Raw genomic sequence first — 13,859 nt, forward strand, 5'->3', positions numbered from 1 at the left:
ATTTGATCCTCACAACAAACCTGGGAGGTAGGTGCTATTATTTTCCCCACTTTTCAGAAAAGAAAATTGAGACTGAGAAAGCTTAAGTAACTGGCCCAGTGTCACAAAGCTAGTAAGTGTCGGATGCCAGATTACATTCTATCCACTGTGCCACCTAGTTACCTCAGAAAAAGCACATAATAAATACTTGTTAGATAAGATTAGATTTCCTGATTTCCCTCCTCCCCCACTTTGTTCCAGTTCTCTCTTTCCTGTGATCACCTTGTATGTATTTTGTACATACTTTGTATTTACTTCTTTCTGTATGTTTTATCCTCTTAGTAGAATGTAAGCTACTTGAGGGTAGGAACTGTGTTTCATTGTGCACATGTATCCCTGGTGACTTCCACATAGTAAGTAAACATTTGATAAATGCTTGCTGTATTAGATTTGGATATACTGATTCCCTCAGCTGTCTTACATCACTAAAAGAGAGAAAGAGAAGACCAATGAATTGGGTGTGCAATTAAAAAAAAAAAACTAGAAAAAAGAACATACTGAAAATGCCCAATTAAATACTAAATTGGAAATCCCAAAAATTAAAGGCGAGATAAATAAAATTGATTGCAAAAAGCCATTGAATTAATAAATAAAACTAGGAGTTGGTTTTATGAAGAAACCAATAAGATAAATTACTGGTTAATATGATTTAAAAAGAGAGAGAAGAAAACCAGATCACTAGTATTGAAAACAAAAAGGGTGAATACACCACTAGTGAAGATTAAATCAAAGCAATTATATGGAGTTATTTTGCCCAATCATATGCCAATAAATTGACCAATTTAAGTGAAATGGAAGAATATTTACAAAAATGTAAATTGCCTAGATTAGCAAAAAAAGAAATAGAATATCTAAATTGACCTGTTTGAGAAAAATAAATTGTATAGACAGTAAGTGAGCTTCCTAAGAAAAAAGCACCAGGACCAGATGGATTTACAAGTGAATTCTATCAAACATTTAAAGACCAAATAATTCCAATAGTAAATAGATTATTTGGAATAATAGTTATCATTGAGCTATTTTTCTTAAAAATTATATTATATTTGCTTAGTAGAAACTTTGTATATATTTACCTGTGCACATGATATAGCTCTCCAGAGGAGAACATAAACTTCCTGAGAAAAGGACTGTTTTGTTTTTTTATTTTTGTATCTCTAATACCTCTCATGGTATCTAGCACATAGTAGGTACTTAATAAGTATTTATCAAATTTAATTGTTGTCCCATTTACACAACAGAAATAGAATCAAAGTCTAAGGCATTTTAAGGACCATAAATAATATTTTCCCCCACATAGATCTATTTGGCCCATACCAAAATGGATGGCCTGAGCAAATGACAGGTTTGTATAGAAAGTTGTCTCTTTATTTCCAGACACAGATATGCTATAATCTTGCATCTATTCCCTCCCCCTGAGGCAGGATGTCAGGCCATCTACAGAGCTGACTATTTCAGGGTTTCCCCCTCAACATTTCTGTCATCATAGCTGTCATTGTCTCCCACCATTCTCTCCAGCTATCTATGTGAAACACATTGGGCTAGAAACACTATAAAAGCAATTCTGCTCTGGTAATAAGGTTGGCATTGTGGAATGTAAATGTTAGCTTTAAGAATAATATGGTTATGAAAAAAAACCTAATGGATTCAATCATAAAGATTTTAATTGCAGAGGAATTTGAGACTCAGCAGAGCACCTGAGATATGTCTAGGCTGGGAACTGCTGAAACTGGCTAAAGAAAATGTGGGTACCCATGATGACATTTGCTTAAGAAATAATTAGAGCAAATGTCCATTCATTCATCAATCAACAAATATTTATTAACTGCCTACTATGTACCAGGTACTGAACTAAACACCGGGGATACAAATACAAAAGCAAGATAATTCCTGACCTTGAGAAGCTTTCAGGGCATACAACATATTCACAAATAAGTAAAAGCAGGATACATATGAAACAAATTCAAAGTGATTAGAAAGGAGACCAAAAACTCCATAAATCAGAAAAGGTTAATTGAAGGAGGTGAAATTGAGCTGAGCCTGGAAGAGAGCTAGGGGTTCTGAGGTGTAGAGATGAGAATGAGGAGAATTCTAGGCAAGCAAGACAGCCTTTGCAAAGACAACAAAGAAGCAGGAGACAGAATGTCATGTATGGGGAAATAATACAGTTTGGCTTGATTGTAGAGTGTGTGAGTGGGAATTAATGTGCCATCAGCCAGGGATGATATGCCAGAATCAGATTGTGAAAAGTTTTAAATGCCATAATGGATTTTGCATTTTATCCTTAAAGCAATGGGGAGCCCCTAAAACTTCATAAGCAGAGAGAGGTGACCTGGAATTTTAGGCACTTCATTTTTTACCCCCACAGACAAGAAGGAAGAGGCTAAACAAAAGGTTAGGAGAATATTGAAATGGTCCTGATGAGAAGTGCTGAGGGCTTAAACTAAGGTGATTATGGTGTGAGTGGAGAGATGAACTTCAAGAGATGTTGAGGAGGCATAATGGACAAGACTTAACAGTTGATTGGATTTAGGGGTGAGAATGAAGGACTGAAGACAATGCCTCTGTTATGCACCTATGTGCTTTGGAGGATGGTCATGCTCTTGACAGAAAAGAGGAAGCTGGAAGGAGGGATGGGGTTAGAGGGAAGAATCGTAAGTTTTCTTTGAGCAGGTTGAGTTTGAGATGCCTATGACATAGACAAGAGGATATATTGAGCAGGGAACCACTCTGTGCATGCAGCTGGAGATTCAGTATCACAGGAAAGGCTTAGGCTAGCTAAAATAAACTTGGCAGTTACCTGAATAAAGATGATATTTAAATACACAGGAGCTGATGAAGACACAAAGAAAGTAGAAAGAAAAAGGACAGAAGCTAAAGTATGTCTACATATAGGAGAGATTGGACATGGATAACAATTCCTCAAGAGTCTAGGATTAACTTTAGGATATTCAAAATAAACAAAAAATGACCATAAATTGACACAGTGACTGCATATACATATATCTTTATTTCTCAAATGACAGTGAGAAAAAGTAGGAGGAAAAAAAATAAGAGTATCTAAGGGAAGCAATGATCAGTTCCACCACTAACACTTATTAGCTGCATGGCTCTGGGTAAGTCATTTAGTCTCTGACTTTCAGTCAACTCCCTAGGACTCAGAATCTGAGTCATAGACAGATAGAAAGCTGCATTGGTGAAGGAACTTCTCATGCCAGAAGTTCCTCATGAGGACAAATTTACAGATCCTTCATGTTTTCTCGTACTAAATTCATAGTTTCCTTTACCTGACTCACACAGCACAGAATTAATGTTTGTCATTGGCAGCTGGCCAGCTCCTGATGAAATCAAACTTGTTCTTTTTCTAACAGAAACCCGTTGGTTCTGTTTTAGTTTCACTGGGATACCACAGACAAAAAGGAGGCTATTCTTTTTAATAATCATAACCAATGTTTCCATGGTGCTTTAATATTTCCAAGACTCTTTCCATGCATTATCTCATTTTAGCCTCAGAGCCATGTTACCAATTGACCACTTGGAGCATTATCTCCATTTTCTAGATGAACAAAACTGAGACACAGAGAAGTTAAATGACTTGCCATAAGGAAGGACAAAAATTGACTGAAGAAAATAATTTCTTAAAAAATACAATCAGCCAAATGGAACAAAATATAATGAAGAAAACAACACCTTTAAAAGTAGAATTGGTCAAATGGAAAAGGAGGTACAAAAGCTAACTGAAGAAAATAGTTCCTTAAAAATTAGAATTGGACAAGTAGAAGCTAATGACTCTGTGAGACATCAAGAATCAGTCAGACAAAATCAAAAGAATGAAAAAATGGAAGAAAATAAAAAATACCTGATTGGAAAAACAACTGACCTGGAAAATAGATCTGGGAGAGATAATTTAAGAATTATTGGACTACCTGAAAGCAATGACAAAAAAAAAGCCTGGACAGCATCTTTCAAGAAATTATCCAGGAAAACTGTCCTGATATCCTAAAACCAGAGGGTAAAATCATCATTGAAAGAATCCACCAATCACATCCTGAAAGAGATCCCAAAATGAAAACTCCAATGAATATTATATCCAAATTCCAGAATTATCAGGTCAAGGAGAAAATCCTACAAGCAGCTACAAAGAAACAATTCAAATATCAAGGAGCCACAGTCAGAATTAATAGGACTCAGCACCTTCTACATTAAAGGATAGGAGGACTCAGAATATGACATTCTGGAAGGCAAAGGAGCTTGGATTACAAACAACAATCAATTATCCAACAAAACTGAGCATGATCTTTTAGGGGAAAAGATGTACATACCATGAAATAGGGGACTTTAAAACTTTCCTGATGAACTGACTAGAGCTGAATAGAAAATTAGTTCTTGAAATACAAGACTCAAGAGAAGCACAAAAAAGTAAACAGGAGAGAAAAAAAGACATGTTATTTAATAAGGTTAAACTATTTATGTCCCTACATGGGAAAAAGATACTTGTAACTTGAGATTTTTATCTTTATTAGGGCAGTTAGAAGGGGTATACATAGATGGAGGGTGAGTGTATAAGTTGAATTCGATGTGATGATATAAAAAATTAAAGGGTGAAAAAAAGAGATTGTACTGGGAGAAAAACAAAGGAGGAGGCAGAACAGGGTAAATTAGATCACATGAAGAGGCACAAAAGACCTATTACAGTCGAGGTAAAGAAGGGGCAGGTAAGCTTTGTTTGTACCTTCAGCTGAAAGAGGGAATAACATACCCATTCAGTTGGGTGTAGAAATTTATCTTACTCTATGGGGAAATAAGAGGGAAAAGGGGAAAGAAAAGGCAAAGGAAGGGTAGGTGAAAGGGAGGGCAAATGGAGGGAGGTGGTGGCCAGAAGCAAAAACACTGAGGATGAAGGACAGGGTGAAAGGAGAGAGAAAAGTATAAATGGGGAGGGAAGGGGAAATAGAATGGAGGGAAATACACAGTAATCATAACTGTGAATGTGAATGAGATAAACTCTCCCATTAAAATGGAAGTAGATAGCAAAATGGGTTAAAAACCAGAATTCTATAATATATTGTTTACTAGAAACATATTTGAAGCAGAGAGATATGCACAGAGTAAAGGTAAAAGGCTGGAGCAGAATATATCATGGTTCAGCTGAAATTTTAAAAAAAAGGCAAGGGTAACAATCCTGGTCTCAGGTAAAGCAAAAGCAAAAATAGATCTAATTAAAAGTGAAAAGAAAGGAAACTACATCTTGCTAAAAGATACCATAGACAGTAAGACAATGAAGTAATACCAATACTAAACATTTATATATATATATATACACACACATACATACATACATATATACATATACATATACATATATTCTTAGAGGGGAAGTTAAATAAGTTACAGGAAGAAATAGACAGCAAAACTATACTATTGGGGGACCTCAGCCTCCCCCTCTCAGAACTAAATAAATATAACCACAAAATAGAAAGAAGTTGAGGAGGAGAATAGAATTTTAGATGAATTAGATATGATAGACCTCTGGAGAAAATTGAATGGGGATCGAAAGGAATATATCTTTTTCTCAGTGGTACATGGCACCTACACAAAAATTAACCATGTATTAGGGTATAAAAATCTCACAATCAAATGCAGAAAAGAAGAAATATAAATGCATTTTTTCAGATCATGTAATAAAGGGCCATGGAAAGATAGACTAAAAATTAACTGTAAACGAAATAATCTAAACCTAAAGAATGAGTGGGTCAAACAACAAATCATAGGAACAATCAATAATTTCATCAAATAGAACAACAATAATGAGACAACATACCAAAATTTATGGGATGCAGCCAAAGCAAGAAATTTTATATCTCTAAATTCTTACATGAATAAAATAGAGAAAGAGAAGACCAATGAATTGGGCATGCAACTAAAAAAGTTAGAAAAAGAACAAATTAAAAATCCCCAATTAAATACCAAATTAGAAATTCTGAAAATCAAAGGAGAGAGTAATAAAATTGAAAGTAGGAAAACTATTGAACTAATAAATAGAACTAATAAATTGTTTTAGGGGAAAACCAATAAAATAGATAAACCTTTGGTTAATTTGATTAACAAATTTGAAAAAAGAAAACCAAATATCCAGTATCAAAAATGAAAACGGTGAATTCACCATCAATGAAGAGAAAATTAAAGCAATAATGAGGAGTGATTTTGCCCAACTGTATGTCAATAAATCTGACAATCTAAGTGAAATTGATGAATATTTAGAAAAATGTGAATTACCCAGATTAACAAGAGAAAATAAAATACTTAAATAATCCCATTTTAGAAAAAGAAATTGAACAAGCCATCAATGAACTCCCTAAGAAAAATCCTCCAGAGTCAAATGGATTTACAAGTGAATTGTATCAAACATTTAAAGAACAATTAATTCCAATACTATATAAAAGATTTGGAAAAATAGGTGAAGAAGGAGTCCAACCAAATTCTTTCTATGACACAAACGGTGCTGATACCTAAACCAGGAAGAACCAAAACAGAGAAAGAAAATTATAGACCAATTTCCCTAATGAATATTGATACAAAATTTTAAATAAAATATTAGCAAAGAGATTATAGCAATTTATTTCCAGGATAATACACTATGAGGTAGAATTTATACCAGGACTGGTTCAATATTAGAAAAACTATCAGCATAATTGACTGTATCAATAACAAAACCAACAGAAATCACATGATTATCTCAATAGATGCTGAAAAAATTTTTGACAAAATACAGCACCCTTTCCTAATTAAAAAAAAACACTAGAGAGCACAGGAATAAATGGAGTTTTCCTTAAAATGATCAATTATATCAATCTAAAACCATCAGTAAGCATTAACTGTAATGGGGATAAGCTAGAAGCTTTCCCAGTAAGATCAGGAGTGAAGCAAGGATGACCATTATCACTACTATTATTCAATATAGTATGAGAAATGTTAGCTTTAGCAATAAGAGAAGAAAAAGAAATTGAAGGAATTAGAGTAGACAATGAGGAAACAAAAATGTCACTCTTTGAAGATGGTATGATGGTATATTTAGAGAATCCTAGAGAATCAACTAAAAAATTACTTGAAATAATTAACTTTAGCAAAGTTGCAGGACATCAAATAAACCCACATAAACCACCAGCATTTCTTTATACAACCAATAAAGCCCAGCAGCAAGAAATAAAAAGAGAAATTCCATTCAAAATAATTGTAGACAACATAAAATACTTGGGAGTCTACCTGCCAAGATAAACCCAGGAACTATATGAACACAATCACAAAACACTTTTCACACAAATAAAATCAAATCTAAACAACTAGAAATATATCAGTTGCTCATGGGTAGGGCAAGCTAATATAATAAAAATGACAATTCTACCTATATTAACTTACTTATTAAGTGCCATACAAATCAAACTACCAAAAGATTATTTTATAGAGCCAGAAAAAATAACAAAATTCATCTGGAAAAACCAAAGTTTAAGAATATCAATGGAATTAATAAAAAAATGGAAAGGAAGGTGGACTAGCTATACCAGACCTAAAACTATACTATAAAGTGGCAATCATCACTATTTGGTACTGGCTAAGAAACAGAGTAGTGAATCAGTGGAATAGGTTAGGTACACAAGACATAGTAGTAATCTGCTATTTAATAATCCCAAAGACTCCAGCTTCTGGGATAAGAACTCACTATTTAACAAAAACTCCTGGAAAATTGGAAAACAGTATGGCAGAAACTAGGCAAAGACTAACATCTCATGCCCTACACCAAGATAAAGTCAAAATGGGTACATGATTTAGACATAAAGGATGATACCATAAGCAAATAAGAAGAGCAAAGAATAGTTTACCTGTCAGATCTATGGAAAAGGGAAGAATTTATGACCAAACAAGAGATGGATAATATTATGAAATGCAAAATGGATCATTCCCCAATTGATAGATGGTCAAACGATATGAACAGGTAGTTTTCAGATGAAGAAATTATAGCTATCTATAATCATATGAAAAATAAGAAATTAATATTGATTAGAGAAATGCAAATTAAAACAACTCTGAGGTGCCACCTCAAACCATAAGATTGGCTAATATGACAGAAAAGGAAAATGATAAATGTTGGAGAAGATGAAGGAAAATTAGTACACTAATGCATTGTTGGTGGAGTTGTGAACTGATTCTGGAGAGCAATTTGGAACTATGCCCAAAGGGCTACAAAACTGTGCATACTCTTTGATCCAACAATACCACTACTAGGTCTGTATCTTAAAGAGATCATAAAAATGGGAAAAGGACCCACATGTACAAAAATATTTATAGCAGCTCTTTTTGTAGTGGCAAAGAATTAGAAATTGAGGGGATGCCCATCAATTGGGGAATGGCTGAACAAATTGTGGTATATGAATGTAATGGAATACTATTGTGCTATAAGAAATGAGGAGCAGGTAGATTTAAGAAAAATCTATAAAGATTTATATGAACTGATACTTAATGAGCAAGTGGAACCAAGAGAACATTGTACACAGTAACAGCAACATTGTGCAATGATCAACTGTGATAGACTTAGCTCTTCTCAGTAATACAATGATCCAAGACAATTCCAAAAGACTCATGATGGAAAATGCTATCCACATCCAGAGAAAGAACTATGGAGTCTGAATGCAGATAGAAACATAGTATTTTCAACTTTTGGGGTTTTTTCTCATGGTTTCCCCCTGTTTTTTGATTCTTCTTTCACAATATGACTAATGTGGAAATATGTTTAATATGGTTGTACATGTATAACCTATATCAGATTTCTTGCCATCTTGGGGAGGGGGGAAGGAGGGAGAAAAAATTTAGAACTCAAAATCTTATAAAAATCAATGTTGAAAACTATCTTTACATGTAATTGGAATAAATAAAATACTATTAAGTGGGGAAAAAATAGAAACAACTATCTCTAATTAGAGACCACTTTGCTCTATAGAATGCAACTTTAAGTAGAGGACCTAGTTTACCTAAATTATTTGAAAGACCAGTCACTGGAAGGTGAAGGAAAAGATAAATGACTGTGAGGCTTATTTTTATACTATTTTCAAACCTGAAAAATCAGAGAATCATGGAATCTTAGTCTTGGAAGGGAAATAAAAGATTATCTCGTCCAATCTTTGTATCAATAGAAACCCTTCCTGTAGCCAATCTGATAATTTGTCACCCAATCTATACTTGAAGATTTCCAGTAATAGGGAGTTTATTGGCACCAGAAGTATCCCATCAGGATAGTGGACAGCTCAAATTGTTAGGAAGGTTTACCTTAACGTAAGCATCTCAGCAACTCTCTCCCTGATACACACTACATCACACCTTCAGGTACTAGTTCTGGTCTCAGGAGCCACGCAGAACAAATCTAGCCCTTCAAATACATATAACATCACAGGACTCCAGCTGGAAGGCATCTCAGAGGTCATTTAGTTCAAACTCCTCAGATGGGCACAGCAATAAAGTCCTTCATATGCCTTCTCTTCTCCAGACTACCAGAGAATGTCAATCAATCAATACACATTTATTAAGTCACTACTATGAGCCAAGCACTATCCTAGAAACTGGAGCCACAAAGACAAAAAAAGAAACCATCCTTGTTCTCAAGGATCTTAAATTCTATGTTTGACTCATATTGATACTTTATTTGACCTTTCCTTCCTACTTTATAATCACTCCTTTCTTGATTTTTTTTCTTTCTTCACCTTATGCTAAGACACTCAGTTCTCAACTACTTAGGCCTGTACACCTTCATCTTCACCCCATGAATTTTCCATCCTGCTGATGCTATCTCTCCATGCTGCATCCAAACCTCTAGAGATTATACCTAGAAAAACCTAAAGATACTGAGTTCTAAACTACCTGAGTCCATTGTGTCCTCATTTTCACCCAACTGTATTTCAGTGCTTCCACTGTGTCTACCACTGTAAGCCCCTTCCCCCAACTTTTCAAACTCTTGCTCTAAGAACTGTAATCAAATCAACAGTACAATTCCCTCTAGAAAGGGCATATCAATGGATTGTCTTATTGTTCCACTCACCATCCTCATGACTTCCCAGACAAAAACGATTTCCTGGCCACCACTCTCCTAAGTGTGTTGTCTCCCCCATAAGACTGTGTGTTCCTTGAAGGAAGGGATGTTTCCTGAACTAACATGGTGCTTAGCACATACCAAAGGCATAATAAATTTTTCATTCATTCATTCATGCTTGAATGTCACCATTCAGCTGTAACAGCGACAAGTAGCTTTTAAGCAGTGAAAAAATTCTTGGTCCATTTAGTGTGCAGAGGAAGAATACTGTTAACACCATGACCCTGACCCACTTAAAAGAGTTTAAAGTAACATTATTATTTGTAGGAATAGTGTCTAAGACAGAATGTGTCTTCGAGACTAATCCTCTATGATATCTTCCCATGTATCTCTTCCAAATCTTTTCCACTCTCTTCTGATCCCCAAATTTACTCCGCCAATAATTCAATACTTCTCTTTCACCCCACCTCAACACATACAATTTATACTAAGAAAATTGAAAGAACTTTTTTTTTGCTTTTTGGTGAGGCAACTGGGGTTAAGTGACTTGCCCAGGGTCACACAGCTAGTAAGTGTTAAGTGTCTGAGGTTGGATTTGAACTCAGATCCTTCTGGCCTCCAAGGCCAGAGCTATATTCACTGTGCCACCTAGCTGCCCCTTGAAAGAACTTCTAATAACATGAAAGACTGAGACTCTTAAAGAGTGCAGCTCCTCAAAATCTCCATCAAAAACCAGCAACAGAAACAAGAAGGATACATTATCATCAAGAGGAAAAAAATGAAATAATTTCACAGAAAAGTAAAAGGAAGCATCAAAGAAGCAAGTAAACAGAAGAAAAGTGGCAATGTGATGAGATTTAAAGAAATCAGAGTAGGCACCAAAGGAGTATAATATGACCCACAGAAGCAAAGCTGAGATTAACAAAACATGGATAATAACACATTAAAGGAAATAAAAGATAATTCAATCAGTAAAGAAGAATGAAACAAAGTGATGACAAAACATAACTTGGAATTATCCAAAGAGAATATAAACAAAACAATAGATCTTTCTGAGGAGAATTGTTTTCCAGGAAAATAGAATTTTGGAAATGGCAAAAAAATCAGCAAAACAAACTCAAATCCCCAACCCCATCACCACATTTGGAAGAATGGTTAGAAGCTTTATAAGCAAAGATGATGTCTCTAAAAGACAAATTTTAGAGACACAACCTGAGTTATTAAACTGTTTTGAATATCTTGGAACAAAAAGAATCTAACCATTGTAACTCAAAAATTCATGCAAGAAAATTTCCCAAAATTATGGGAATCAAGGGACAGATTGCTAGGTTAATCTACAGGCTATTAATAAAGACATATGATCAATAAAGTCATATCATAAAATAAGGTCTTTATTTTACAATTAAAGTTAGAAAAATAATACATATTTATAGAATATGAATCTGAATTGATGAAGGTTTTTTGTCCAAGATGAAAAGCGACAGAAGGAGCTATACAGTTCATATGCTGTATTAATAACCAAGGGTCTTCATCTCTAAATTGCTACCCTTTACAACTGAAAATGCTTTGTAAAAATGAAAAAGTCTTTTAAGATGTGGGAAAAAAAACTTCAGAAAAGTGACCCAGACTTAGTAGACTTTTTGATGTATAAATCAACCAAGAAGTTAAAAATCACTGAAATATAAAGGAAACATTACAAATATGAATTACAAAAATATTGTAAGGCAGATAAGAAAGCTAATGCAACTTTAGGCTCCTTACGAGAAACATAATGCCCAGGACTAATAAGGTTATAATTCCATTGTATTCAACCCTTGTCAAACCACACATGTTCTTGTGAACCATTACAGATGAGGAAGACATAGATAGGCTGAAGATATTCCAGAAGAGGGCAACCAACATGGTGAAGAGCTTCAAGTTCATGCCATTTTAGAATCAGTTTAAGGAAATGGGGATAATTATCCTAAAAAGGGGAAGAGTTTGGAGGGATCTCGTAGTTGTCTTCAAGAATTTGAAGGACCCAGAGGAAGGATTGTTGAAGGATTAAACTCAAATTGTTTCTCCCCAAAGGCCAGAATCAACAACAATAGGTACAATTTGGAAAGGAGAAATTTTAGACTTGAAATAAGGAATATGTTCCTAATAATCAGGACTAGTAGAATAGGCTTAAGAAGTTTTCCCTCATTGGAGGTCTTCAAGTAAGACTACATGACCACTTGTGGATATGTTATAAAAGGATTCTTGTTTACACCAAGATGACATCTCAATCTCTTTCAACTCTTGAGATTCTGTGAGTACGTAAATAATCACTGACTCACTATAATTTCTGTAGAGAAAGAGCAAAACAAAAGTATGTTATTTAACTGTTATCTCAATGTAATCCTCATAAGGAGAACTCAAGACAACATCAATCTTTATTAACAATAACATGAACTTGAAGCTCTTCACCATGTTGGTTGCCCTCTTCTGGAATATCTTCAGCCTATCTATGCCTTCCTCATCTGTAATGGTTCACAAGAACATGTGTGGTTTGACAAGGGTTGAATGTCAATGTAACCATCATAGGGAGGCAACAAATCAACAGTACTGCTATTCAATTAACAATCTAATTATCAAATGGGCTTAAGAGAAAAATAAATAAAATTCCTTAAAGTTCAAAGTAATTCACATTAAGAGGAGAAGGGAAGAAAGGATGAAGAAAAGGGAAAAGTAGAGAGGAAGGTAGAAAAGAGATTGTGGATATTACCAATGTGACATGCCTATCTTGGTGCGGGAAGAGATAACAATAGTGAAATAGTAGTACCACTGAAATGACACATCCTGTACAATGTGTTGATAAAATGAATAACAGAGGAAATACCCAAATTAACAATAATAATCTTATATATAAACTGATGGAATTTTCCTATAGAAAGAAAATGTTATTGAATGTATTAAAAAAACACAATGCAACAGCACACTATTTCTAAGAAAAAAAATTTAGAATAGAAAATACACATATAAATTAAAAATGGGAAAACAAGCTAAAATTTATTTTCCTTCAACCAACTCCAGAAAATCAGAAATTGCCATTAAGATATCAGTCAAAGCTCAATTCATATTAGAAATTATGAAGAAAACAATAATGGAACAATTCTGTGCCTAAAAGTATCACTAACAATGAAAAATATCAAAATTAAATATGTAGGCACCAAATGTCACAGCAACAAGATATTTAAAGGAATAGTTTAACAAAATCCAAATACAAAAATTTTGGAGATTTCAATACCTTACCAAGAGACTATGATAAAATGAAGAAAATAATAGCAAAGAAAGTATAGACTTGATTTGAGTTTTTAAAAACTGTATTTGGCATTAGAAAATTGTGTGAATAAAGATACACTAAACTTTTCATTCAAATACACATAAAATATTCACAAAATTTGTCCTGCACTAAAATAAAAATGAACTACAAATAAAGGCAGTATAATAAACATAGTTGATAGAACATAATGCAGAAAAATATCAGCCATCAATGAAAACTGATATAATATGACTATCAAGATGAAAAGGGAAGATGAATTTTTTAATAAAAATGGCCAAATATCAAATTGTAAAATGATTTAAAACCATATTAAGGATAAGAGTAATAGAAACCCAACAAAATATAGTAGAAAGAACAATGGATTCAGAATCAGAGGACTGGTTCAAATCCATTCACTGCCACTTATTACCTAAGTGACTTTTGGCAAGTCATTAAATCTCTAAA

The sequence above is a fragment of the Vombatus ursinus genome, unplaced genomic scaffold (genome assembly GCF_900497805.2).
Source record: "Vombatus ursinus unplaced genomic scaffold, bare-nosed wombat genome assembly UNPS02014784.1, whole genome shotgun sequence".
In the NCBI taxonomy this organism is placed as follows: domain Eukaryota; kingdom Metazoa; phylum Chordata; class Mammalia; order Diprotodontia; family Vombatidae; genus Vombatus; species Vombatus ursinus.